Source organism: Rana temporaria, chromosome 12, assembly GCF_905171775.1.
Source record: "Rana temporaria chromosome 12, aRanTem1.1, whole genome shotgun sequence".
Classification (NCBI taxonomy): domain Eukaryota; kingdom Metazoa; phylum Chordata; class Amphibia; order Anura; family Ranidae; genus Rana; species Rana temporaria.
In genome coordinates this window covers 44,007,254-44,019,933 of record NC_053500.1, presented here as the reverse complement: position 1 = coordinate 44,019,933, position 12,680 = coordinate 44,007,254, and the positions used below count along the sequence as shown (strand labels likewise).

General features: G+C 47.1%; 1 protein-coding gene across 3 annotated transcripts in view; it reads left to right on the top strand.

Moving 5' to 3' along the window:
* Nucleotides 1-12,680, top strand: part of RARA (retinoic acid receptor alpha) — a 255,221-nt gene that overhangs the window by 1,944 nt on the left and 240,597 nt on the right. The window contains exon 1 of one of the 3 annotated variants that reach the window (XM_040330407.1): nt 9,411-9,613. The exons of the other annotated variants lie outside the window; for them this stretch is intronic. The gene's annotated coding sequence lies outside the window, so the exon portion shown is untranslated. Of the gene's footprint in view, nt 1-9,410; nt 9,614-12,680 lie in introns of those variants that run through there. 3 annotated transcript variants of the gene reach the window in all.

Genomic DNA, 12,680 nt, shown 5'->3' with positions numbered 1-12,680 from the left:
TTACGTTATTTCAGAGCGCACGGTACGCACATCCTAAAAACTGTCACGGGCTTGTATAGTGTATTGATATTTAATATAAAATATTTGAGTGTTTATATAAATGTTCTTGGTACATTTGAGGGCATCTAAAAGACAAAGAGCCACGTACAAAGTGCAGTAGTTGCTATCGGCCAATCAGAAATGATTTAGTCTGCGTTCTGTAGATGGAAGGATGGGGGCACCCCATTGGGGGGGATTTTGGCACTCTAACACACTGTTGTCGCTCTCATTAGACGAGCGTTGTGGAGAGCATAGCCCTGCACCACTCTACTCTTTATATTATATCCCAGGCATGCACTGACATTTCTCTTTTGTGTTTTTCCCATAAGGAATGCAGTGATGACGTGCAGACTACAGTAACCGATCAGCAATCTTCTTTTGCCGATTGGCCGGTTAGGGTTAGGCCGGTTACTACCCTGCGCTCTTCGCCGTTTTTCTATTTTTATTGCCGAAAAGCCCAAATGGGGGATCATATTGGATGTGGGAACACAGATGTGTATTGTTCAGATGGGGAAGATAACGCAGAATTCAGGAGCCAGTCAACAGGGTGTGCAGCCAGTGAGATCAGATTAAATGACGCACAAAACGTTGGGCGTCCAGTAATTTTTTGGACGCCGCTTTCCAGGGATGTAACTGTGTATCCGATGGTCATGTTGTGCCTATGCCTGCTGTATGTAGACTTGGTATGTGACATTGAACTCCATCCTACTGGTGTGTATGTAGAACACTACTACAGTAGAAAAGCTGTTCTATAGCCGACACCAGAAAGACGGGGGCATTTGAGGATTCCTTTGGATCACATGTTTAATTTATGCAACCAGGTTAGTGGTAAGAGCTCATGGCTGGCCGGCCGTTCTGAATAACTCTCAACTGAATTTTTATATATAAAATTTACAATCACTAAAATCTCATAATTTCAAAAGTCATTTTTTAATATTTTATAATCTGCAGCTTTCATTTAAAACCAATACCTGGTGATCCCGCCTTGAAGGTGGTTTTTCATGCACTTCCTGTTATGGGGTGACAACACTGTTTCCCGGTTGTCCCCCTTGCAATGTCACTCATTTGATACACAGGCTTCCAATGGAGACTACAAGTGGCCATGTAAAATCCCCTGCAAGGCAATGTCCTAATGTGCTAGTACGCATACTACCACATTATGAGACTTACCTTAGAACGTAGCCATCCAGCACTGCACTGTCATCACTGAGAGGGCTGACATTTTCCCCCGGGCTTCCTTCCGGGTTCACGTCCTACGACTACATGAGTGGCCAGGTGCGCGATGCACGCAACCCGCTGTTTACAGGCGCAGTGGCGGTGCGTCCATAGTGGGCGCAGGAGCGGCGCCCCCTCTCTCTTGCACCCGTCAATCAACAATACATAGATTCATGCATTGCATGAATATATGTATTGTCGCCGCTGTATTGTCGCCGCTGCTGCCCACTACAGGTGTCCGGCCCTTTGTTGAGTGCCGGTCATCTGAATAACAGCGGTGGGGGTGTTTTAGAAGTGCCTGATTAAAGCCAGAGGCTCTAATAGGCTTCCTGATTAGAGCCTGTGGCTTCCAAATGGTTAACCAGTGGGAGCACGGCTGTGCGTTCCCTGGTTAAACAGTGCTGTGTTAGAGAATCGCTTCCCTAACACTGACCCGCCTCTCAGCCAATCAGGTTCACCGGGTCTGGTTACCAGTCACCTGATTGGCTGAAGCAGCAGGCTTGGAAGGAGGAGCGGATGGGAGAAGAGTCTTCCTCATCAAGGAAGAAATGAATGACGCCGCTTGCTGCCGACCTGAGACAAGGTAAGGGCCGGGCAGACGGCAGGCAACGTTTGGGGCACTGTAGCAACACTTGAGGCACACTGGCAGCATTGGGCACATGGCACAGTGTCAGCATTTGGTAGGCACAGTGGCGGCATTTGATGGAACAGTGGCAGAGTTTTATTTTTTCTGTTTATTTGCACCCCCTAAAAATTTTTTTTAACACCAGCCACAACTGCCTGGCACTGTATGCTGGACCTTCAAAACGCATGCGCTGGTAACGTCCCCGGCTGTATGTACTCTGAATATCTCTTAAATTGTGCAAGTTTAGGAGATATACATGGTATGTACAGGAAAACCTTACTATAGTCTTGTCTGTAGGTACAAGTGGTATAATAGTTTTTTCTACCACGTTAAATAAACTTGTGGGTAGGTGCAGCCTGATGAGGTGGCCACAGAACACATGGAGTCCAAGTGCAGTAAGAGCCGGTGACTTGTCGGTATGGTTCCCCTATCGAGATGGTTCCTGTAAGGACTGCGCAGGCACAATCCTTGCCGATGGAAATCTCCGAACCTCGGCCGGCATCCAGGCTCATTCCTTAACATCCCCGTGGATTGGAGGATGTTAAAGAGCCAGGAGGCCGAGCGAGTGTAGCGAGCCGTCCGAGCAAAGCGAGGATGTGAGGCCGACTGGCCACTTACCTCAAATTCCACGTCTCCCTGGAGGTTCGGTGATTTCCGTCGGCAAGGATTGCACCTGCGCAGTCCTTACAGGAACCATCTCGATAGCCGGAACTATATGGTCAGATCACCGGTTCACACAGGGGGCAACTCGTCAGACGACTCAGCCGTTTGACAAGTCGCGCTCCGCTCTATTCAATGGAACCGTTCTAATAGGAGCGACTCAAGTCGCTCCGACTTAGAAAAAGGTTCTTGTACGACTTTGGGGGCGTCTCGAGCGACTTGCATTGACTTCAATACAGAAGTCATTTTGCAAGTTGCCTCTGAAGTCGTCTTGAGATCGCCTTGCCGAGTTGCCCCCAAAGTCGTGCCGCCCCTGTGTGAACCGGGTCTAACAGGAATATATTGTAACAAAAGTTCAACAGTACACAACTGACCCGGTAGGGAGGCAACTCGATGGGGACCACTTACAAAGTGCAACAGCGAAGGAGAAGAAGTCTGGAGACCCAAAAATGCTGACGGCTTCTTCCACAAGGAGCAGAATGTGGCCTTGCCTGGCCGGTCCATACCCAAGGGGGAGGCTTTCCAGGAAGGTTGTCATAGTCCCTGTGCTTTCCCTACTCCTCCGGAACCTTTCCCTGGTTTTAAGTATTGTCTTTGACACTAGCCACTTGCAAAATGCTGGTCAAACCCAGGAGCCAGGGTCTTAAATAGGCTTTGACCCAAGATGGCCACCAAAGTCACATGGAGCGCCAGCATCCAATGGCATAGCTGCCTCACTATAACTGAGGAAACCATAGAGGAACTATGTTCCTCTCGGCTTCCTCTCCCATCTGCATTGCCGCTGCAGACGAGCACCACCTGCAGTGGAGAATATAGACTGCACCTACCTACAAACTGACGGTTGTTTATCCACTTCCATACCAGGCACTTACGTACCTTCCTGCCCAAACACATTTTCAGCTTTCAGTGCTGTCGCAATTTGAATGACAATTGCGCGGTCATGCTACACTGTACCTAAACAATTTTTTTATCATTTTGTTCCCACAAATAGAGCTTTCTTTTGGTGGTATTTGATCACCTCTGCGATCTTTTTTTTTTTTTTTTTTTTTTTTTGTGAATAAGTACGTTTTCTTCTTCGATTACGGGCACTGATATGGCGGCACTGATAGGCACGGTAAGACGGCACTGATGGGCGGCACTGATAGGCGGTGCTGGTATGCGGCACTGATGGGCACTCATAGGTGGCACTGACTTACTGCCCCCTTCCCTGGTGGTCCAGTGTGGGCAGGGGGAACCCCCCCTGTCAGGAGAGCTGCTGATCGGCTCTTCTCTACTCACATCTGTCAGACGCGAGTGAGGAAGAGCCATCAACGGCTCTTCCTGTTTACATCGTGATTGGACGCGGCTGATCACGTGGTAAAGAGCCTCCGCCGGAGGCTCTTTACCGAGATCGGAGATGCAGGGTGTCAGACTGACACTCCGCATCACCGATCGCTGTGCGCCCCCACGAAATCCTGCAGGACGTCAATAGACGTCCATTTAGGATTTTACAACCACTTCCCGGACGTCAATTGTAAATTGACCTGGCGGGAAGTGGTTAAGATCTGCAGAGCTTCAGCAAACTAAATGCCATTCGGTTATGGTTTATATCTCATGAGGGTTAGGGCCCATTCACATATGTTGCCAGTGCTACAATGCATGCCAATGCACCTGCTTTACCTGCATTCTTTGTAAATGGCACTCCCAACACACTGTACAGTAAAGTGTAACACACCACGATGAATGGGCTGCCTTAATGCAATGCCCCTTAATGAGCGTCATAATGCATATTAACGTGTGTGCATGAACTCACTGCAACCAAAACACTTTAGTGTGAATTAGTCCTTGGGGACATGGGGGGTTATTTACCAAAGGCAAATACACTTTGCACTACAAGTGCACTTGCTGTAAATCTGAGGGGTAGATCTAAAATGAGGGGAAGCTCTGCTGATTTTATTATCCAATCATGTGAAAGCTAAAATGCTTTTTATTTAATTTTCCCTGCATGTCCCCCTCGGATCTACAGCGACTGCACTTCCAAGTGCATTTTCAAGTGCAAAGTGGATTTGCCTTTCGTAAATAACCACCTCTGTGTTTGTTTATGGCTCTGTTTGACAGATTTTTTTCTATTGGCATAACTGCAACAGCAAGTTGGTAAAAGTTTTTTTCCAACAGGTAATCAGAAAGCAATAAAAATCATTCTATCCATGGAGTGGGAATGGACAGGAAGAGAGGAAATGTCTTCCCAATGGGGACACAGACGGCAATAAAAAATGTATTTAAAAGTTTAGCCGCTGCCAAAACTTTATTTTTAGTTTTTTATGCTTTTACATGAAACCTCCCTCTCATGTAAACCATAAAAAAAAAAAAAAAAAAAAAAAAAAAAAAAAAAAGTTTTGGCAGCGGCTAAACGTTTAAATACATTTTTAAGATTTTTTTTTTCCAGTAGGTGGGAATTTTGTTTATAGCGTTCTAAGTGTATAAAATTAATATATGCATTTCCATGCAGCCAAGTTGCGCTTGCTTCAAATTGCACCATGCTGTATTTTTTACTTTAAACTAACCAGCCTACTAAAATGCAATAACCGCAGCATTGAAAATAATGTTGCAATGCTAAAGTGATGTCATCAGAGAAAAATGGGGGCTGCCATAGCTGACCTCGGACCTTGTTGGTTACCCGGATGTTGTGCTGCTTCAGTAATTCCTGAGTCGCCAACAGCAAGTGTGCAGGTCAGAGATAAGTCCTCTTCTGTATGTTCCTGATCAATGACTTTAAAGTATTAACCGCTTCCCGACCGACGCACGTCGATGTACATCTGCAGAATGGCACGGGTGCGCAAAAGGGCGTACTCGTACGTCCCTTCATAATGCCAAGCTAGCGGGCTTGTGCCTGCTGGTCCTGCAGACTATGTCCACCAGCGGCCCGCGATCGCTACGAGGAGAGGCAGAATGGGGAGATGCCTATGTAAACAAGGCATTTCCCTGTTCTGCCTAGTGACATGACAGGGATCTACTGCTCCCTGTCATCAGGAGCAGCGATCTCTGTCATATCCTAAATAGCTCACCCCCCCCTACAGTTAGAACACGCTGAGGAAACCCACTTAACCACTTGATCGCCCCTAGTGTTTAACCCCTTCCCTGCCAGTGACATTTATACAGTAATCAGTGGCTATTTTTAGCTCTGATCGCTGTATAAATGTCAACCATCCCAAAATAGTGTCAAATGTTCAATCTGTCAGACATCTTACCTTATCCTACCACGGCTAATGAAGAGCCCTTAAGGCGGGCACCTGGGGAGAAAATTCCAGCAAAGGACCCCTCGCAGACTTCGGACTGTTAACGAAGGGGTAATTATAATGCCTTTTAGTTCTGCTTTAAGACACATGGGTGCCTGAGGCCATATGATGTGAATTTCCCCACCCGGCCATACACCCGCCCAAAGAAATCAATGGCTGTATGCATGTACTTGTGTATAGACAGTATGCGTCCAAAATCGTTCATCCGTGTGTTTTGCGCAAGTAGCAGCGTGCATGGACTTCTATCGGTGGCTATATACCGCATCTGTGGCTCCTAGGCAGGGGAGTACACCTGAATTTCATATCACATGACCCCAAATGCCTGTGTGCATGATGCCTAATGCACAGGAAAAATACAGCTGCAGGTATTACTTGTAGCAGCTGTATTCCCTTTCTCCCCTCCCCCTGCTACATGCATGGTTCCTCCCGCTGGCTCATGTGTTCCGTAGTGATGTGCAAGCTGATGGAAGAAACCACTGCATGTTGCAGGAGGAGCAGTTATTCCCACATCCTAAAGTATTTACATTGGAAGCATTTCCGTGGCGTTTCCAAACATCGGCTGCCGGAAAGCAAGTATAAATGTTCCTTATCGTGTTTATTTTATTTTTATTTTTTGTAACTTTGTGGTGATTGGGTCTTTTTAAGCATCAAACGCTACCCCTAATGGTCTCCTGTTGCGTTCATCGTTTTTAAACAGCTCAGTCTGTTTTTATATTGGCCTCCTTTAATTGCCTGGGGGAGAAAAGATGTGTTGCACAGTGCTGTCAGTCTAATACAGGGAGCTTGCTGCGAGGAGGAGCGAAGGATGACCTCGACCAGTGAGCAACTGCTACTCTGTTATCCAATATTATAGGCCAGGGACCTGGCTTTGCTGTCTGGCAGGGATGGGTAAAACTTGAGACAAGCGAAACAGAATTACATATTATCTCGACAGTTGATACAAATGTGCATTTAGCCGTTTTCGCTTTTAGTTCTGTAAAAATGTACTCGGTAAGTACCGGTTTTTAAATCTGTTCTCACGTTGTACTAAATTATACCCTGCAGTGGTCGCTTCCCTTATTTTCTATCACCAGTATAAAACTAGCAATAATGTCCATAAGAATCCGATATTGGTTTTCAATTTCTAACTCCAGAAACATGATGGGATTTGGTTGCCGTGGGCTGTACAACTATTTTTAAGGGAGCGCCGTTGTGTTTGCAATTTTTTATTTTTTTTGTTAAATCTCTGCTGATGTTACTGTTGTATTTTTTTCTGTGAGAGAATGAAAAATTTGCACATGACGTATTGATGGTCTGTCACTTACTTTGCTTTATATGCTCATTCGGATTTGATTAGCAATTACCCAATTACAGGCTTCTTGCTTCAATTTTATATAATATATAAAAATCAGCTAGTTCCTTGCATTGTGAAATTGGGTTCAGATCAATTGACGTCTTCGTCAAATCAGAATAATCATATTGCACAAGTCCAAGTTTGAAAATGTCATGAACAGGCTCTTTACTGTGCATTCTATTAGACAAATCACTTATATTTTTCTTTTGACAGGTTCCCTTTAATTGGATGGTGTGCAGAAATTCTTACTGCCTATTGGAATAGTGCACAAGAACTGGTAGACACATTCCAATTGCAAAAAACTACTAGCACCTTATTTAGAGTATATTCACCAATTGGTTGCTAGATGAGGGGTAGAGTAATGGTTAGGAAAAGAGCCATGAGGGTGTGAGTACAGGTGGGGGGAGCACTGAGCGTGGTAGTACAGGTGATTGGAAGGGTCGGTGAGGGCGGGAGTTCCAGTTGAAGAGAAGGGCTGTTGAGGTTGGGAGTTCCAGTTGGAGGGAAGGTCCGGTGATGGCGGGAGTTCCAGTTGAAGGGAAGGTCCGGTGATGGCAGGAGTTCCAGTTGAAGGGAAGGTCCGGTGATGGCGGGAGTTCCAGTTGAAGGGGAAAGGGTCGGTGAGAGCAGGAGTTCCAGTTGAAGGGAAGGTCCGGTGATGGCGGGAGTACCAGTTGGAGGGAAGGGTCGGCGAGGGCGGGAGTTCCAGTTGAAGGGAAGGGCTGTTGAGGAAGGGAGTTCCAGTTGGAGGAAAGGGCCGGTGAGAGCGGGAGTTCCAGTTGAAGGGAAGGGCCGGTGAGAGTGGGAGTTCCAGTTGAAGGGAAGGGCCGGTGAGAGTGGGAGTTCCAGTTGAAGGGAAGGTCCGGTGAGAGCGGGAGTTCCAGTTGAAGGGAAGGTCCGGTGAGAGCGGGAGTTCCAGTTGAAGGGAAGGTCCGGTGAGAGCGGGAGTTCCAGTTGAAGGGAAGGTCCGGTGAGAGCGGGAGTTCCAGTTGAAGGGAAGGTCCGGTGAGAGCGGGAGATCCAGTTGAAGGGAAGGTCCGGTGAGAGCGGGAGTTCCAGTTGAAGGGAAGATCCAGTGAGAGCGGGAGTTCCAGTTGAAGGGAAGGTCCAGTGAGAGCGGGAGTTCCAGTTGGAGGGAAGGTCCAGTGAGAGCGGGAGTTCCAGTTGAAGGGAAGGTCCGGTGAGAGCGGGAGTTCCAGTTGGAGGGAAGGGCTGGTGAGAGCGGGAGTTCCAGTTGAAGGAAAGGGCCGGTGAGAGCGGGAGTTCCAGTTGAAGGGAAGGTCCGGGGAGAGCGGGAGTTCCAGTTGGAGGGAAGGTCCGGTGAGAGAGGGAGTTCCAGTTGAAGGGCAAAGGGTTGGTGAGAGCAGGAATTCCAGTTGAAAGGAAGGTCCGGTGATGGCGGGAGTTCCAGTTGAAGGGCAAAGGGTCGGTGAGAGCGGGAATTCCAGTTGAAAGGAAGGTCCGGTGATGGCGGGAGTTCCAGTTGGAGGGAAGGGCTGTTGAGGACGGGAGTTCTAGTTGGAGGGAAAGGACTGTAAAGTTGATTTTCCTAATCGGCCTACATCCAGCACCAATCACTCGCAGGTGGTCGTGATTAGCTGTGGGAGCCGGAAGCTTCCTATTGCTTTCAGTAGGGCAGCGCCCTAAAGAACTAGGGTTTTCACATGTGATCGGTGTCAGGCTCATTTTCAGGTGCGAATGTAACCTAAAGAAAGTGAGCCGGGGAAAAGGCCTAAATGATCATCTCAATTGGATAAAAAAACTTGTAATTCTGTTCTGCCAGCTGGTAAATCGAGCACCCCTTCCAGACTGTACAGCCAGGTCTTTTGTACAAACTACACTGAGAGTTGAGTATATAGCCTGATCTAGGACCTGCCCCAGCCTAAGATTGGAGGACAAAGTAGCTGCAGCACATTAACAACTTAATCACTCTGCTCTCTCCTTCTGTTCAAAAGCTTAAGTGGGCATCATTTTAATGCAGTGTAGAGCCCTACTGACTTGCAGATTTCCTCTATTATTATAATTTTTTATTTTTTTAATGTCTGCTTGGACGGCAGCATAAGTGTGATCTTTAGCTTGTGCCTAGGATCCCAAATTGTCAGGCCCATAATGTGTGACTCAATGTGACAAAAACTGATAATGTGACGGCCTAGAAGCATGCATATTCAGCAGAAAGTGCATTCAACAGCTGCCCTTTCAGACATGCTAATCCGTGAGGCCCAGGAGGAGGTGGTGTACCTGTACGCAGGTGCAGCTCCTTGCTGTTTACACTGTACTATCCCATTGATTAGTTCATGAACAAGGGGAGTTCATGTCATAACAGAGGAATCTTTGCTCTCTGCACAAAGTCCAGAGAAGAGGGTGGAGCTTTTGCTGTCTGGAACTGACACATGAAGATGCGCCAGAGCTGCGGGGGGGAGACATCGGAGTCCTGCCATTGCCATGGTTACTGTCACTCTGTATTTGGTTAGTACTTTGCAGGTGGTGTCTTTGAATATTGGTCATCTGTTGTCTGTATAACAATAATTCCTTTTTGCATTTTGGGTGTAGTGCTGCAATGTAATCAGATCTCGCATTGGAGTTGAATAGACTGGAGATGAGTCAATCTGTTGCTTCTTGTGGCTTCTATGAGTTTTAAGCTTTGCGAGATAGACTGCAAGTAAAAATGTCCGGAGACATTTCCATTATAGTTGGAGAACTGAGAGCCTGATCATGAATGGTTGATGGATGGATGTCGGAGCACAATCAAACCATGGGAAGAGATTTGTACTTGCCAGACAACTGTTGCATAACGACCTGTATTACCAAAGCATGTAGACCAGCCTTTCCCAACCTTTTTTACATGGAGCAACCCTTGAATTCACTTTTAGTTCTCTTCAGGACAATTCCCTATACATTAACTTGGTGGTTGGTGTGAACGGTGTTTCTTTTATTGGAGGTCGTGGAAAGGGAGCTTATTTTATTGGTGGGAAGGAAGCTTCTTTTATTGGTGGCAAGGGAGCTTCTTTTATTGGTGGGAAGGAAGCTTCTTTTATTGGTGGCAAGGGAGCTTCTTTTATTGGTGGCAAGGGAGCTTCTTTTATTGGTGGCAAGGGAGCTTCTTTTATTGGTGGCAAGGGAGCTTCTTTTATTGGTGGCAAGGGAGCTTCTTTTATTGGTGGCAAGGAAGCTTCTTTTATTGGTGGCAAGGGAGCTTCTTTTGTTGGTGGCAAGGAAGCTTCTTTTGTTGGTGGCAAGGAAGCTTCTTTTGTTGGTGGCAAGGAAGCTTCTTATGTTGGTGGCAAGGGAGCTTCTTATGTTGGTGGCAAGGGAGCTTGTTTCATTGTGGGCTAGGGAACTTCTTTCGCTGGTGGCTGGGGAGCTTCTTTCGTTGTTGGCTGGGGAGCTTCTTTCGTTGTTGGCTGGGGAGCTTCTTATGTTGGTGGCAAGGGAGCTTCTTATGTTGGTGGCAAGGGAGCTTCTTATGTTGGTGGCAAGGGAGCTTCTTTCGTTGTTGGCTAGGGAGCTTCTTTCGTTGGTGGCAAGGGAGCTTCTTATGTTGGTGGCAAGGGAGCTTCTTATGTTGGTGGCAAGAGAGCTTCTTATGTTGGTGGCAAGGGAGCTTCTTTCGTTGGTGGCAAGGGAGCTTCTTTCGTTGGTGGCAAGGGAGCTTCTTTCGTTGGTGGCAAGGGAGCTTCTTTCGTTGGTGGCAAGGGAGCGTCTTTCGTTGGTGGTCTGTTAGAAGGGAGCGTGCAGAAGTGAACGCCTATGTAAGTCACGCATTCAAATGTAAACGGTGTTCGCACCACACATGTGAGGAATCGCCCTGAACGTTAGAGTGAGACCAATAATTCTAGCCCTAGACCTTCTCTGTAACTCTAAGCAGGTAACCTGTAAGGGTGTTTAAAGCATTGTCTATGGAGATTTTTAGGTACCACCATTCCACAAGCGTGCGCTATTTTAAAGCGTGACATGTTGGGTATCTATTTACTCAGCGTAACATCATCTTTCGTATTAGACATAAAAATTTCAACGATCGCCATTTTATTGCCTAGGGTCTCTGCTAAAAAAAAATATAATGTTTGGGGGTTCTAAGTAACTTTCTTTAAAAAAAAAATACTGATATTGACTTAAACGTGTAAACAAAAAGTGCCAGAAAAGGCCTGGTCTTCAAGTGGTTAAAGGAGAAGTGCAGCCAAAACTTGTTTGGCTGTACTTCTCCTGTGGATTACAGGAGTGCAGTTCATTCTGCACTCCAGTGACTCGTCTTCAGCAGGCTGAACCCCACCGTCGGCTGTTGTCATAGAGCTTGTCCGGGCTTGGGCAGAATCGTGACCATGTGGTTAGGATCTGCCCACATGCCTGGACCGACACCCGGGTCAGCCTCTCAGCGAGCCGCTAAAAGCCTGAGCCGGCCGCTCAGAGCCTCCCGCCCCCTCCACAGCCCAGCGCTCCAGTGAGCGAGAAGGTGGCAGAGCAGAGAGCCGGTGACTGACCACTCTCTGCTTTCTGTGTTTGATCGCTCGGTTCTCAGTCTAAGAGCTGGCAGGGGACAGATGCAGCATACACCTAGGTAAAAATGTATCTGAAAACTATCCTTCAGAATTGTCTGGGAATTTGATTATTTTACTTTGAGATCAATAGGAGTCAGTTGGAGCCATGCATCCAAAGTCTGTAAGTCAGTTGTAAAGAGAAAAGCGTGTACATACTTTTTTTAAGCCGTTTCGACCCGTTCCCACGCTGAGCTGTCAGTTGCGGCTTCGCTGTGAAGGTGGATCCGACAAGGGAAGCCCCATAGTAAGTCTATGGGTGACGTCACTTCCTATTCATTTCACAGAGGTTGTCGGCTGTGTCTTCTGTAGAGCTTCCGCAGCTGGAGACCAGAACGGCTTCAAAAAAGATATATATACTGATTTCTTCTTTACAGGGTTGGATAGCTTAGTGTTAGATTGTGGATGTCTGTAGATGTAGAGATTTTAGTGTTAGGGTGGACTTATCCTTTAAATATTTTAATGCAGATTTAAATTTACTCCTTGATCTTTCAATCGGCATCGGGTCCAGGCGTCACCATCTTAACTTCACAGCTGGTTTCCCTGTGCGCGAGCCACGCTGCGCTTGATGAATGGCCCATCCGTTTTCTGGGACACATAAGATCCCAGAAGGCTGCGGAGTAGAAGGTGCGGGCCCAACCTCCACTTGGATCGCCACTGAATGGAAGTGGGAGCAGGTACCTGTCAAAATCCGGTACCTGCTCAACTACCCCCCCCCCCCATCCCAGGATTGGAGATGTAAACAAGTGGAACTTCCCCTTTTAAGTGGCTTTAAACAGCGCTAAAGCGAGATGCGCTTTAACGCTAACACGGCCGCAGCCCCAGAGTGAAAGGGATCTAAAGATTTATAAAAGTGAAATTATGAGCTTTGTGCACGGAACGTATTTTACGTTATTTGGCCCCGTACACCCATGTGCATGAGCCCTTGATCTAATAATGTCGAGTACACCCTGGTAACTGATAACCCCTCAGAACTCTGCGGTTGAAGACCGATTGGATGTCGT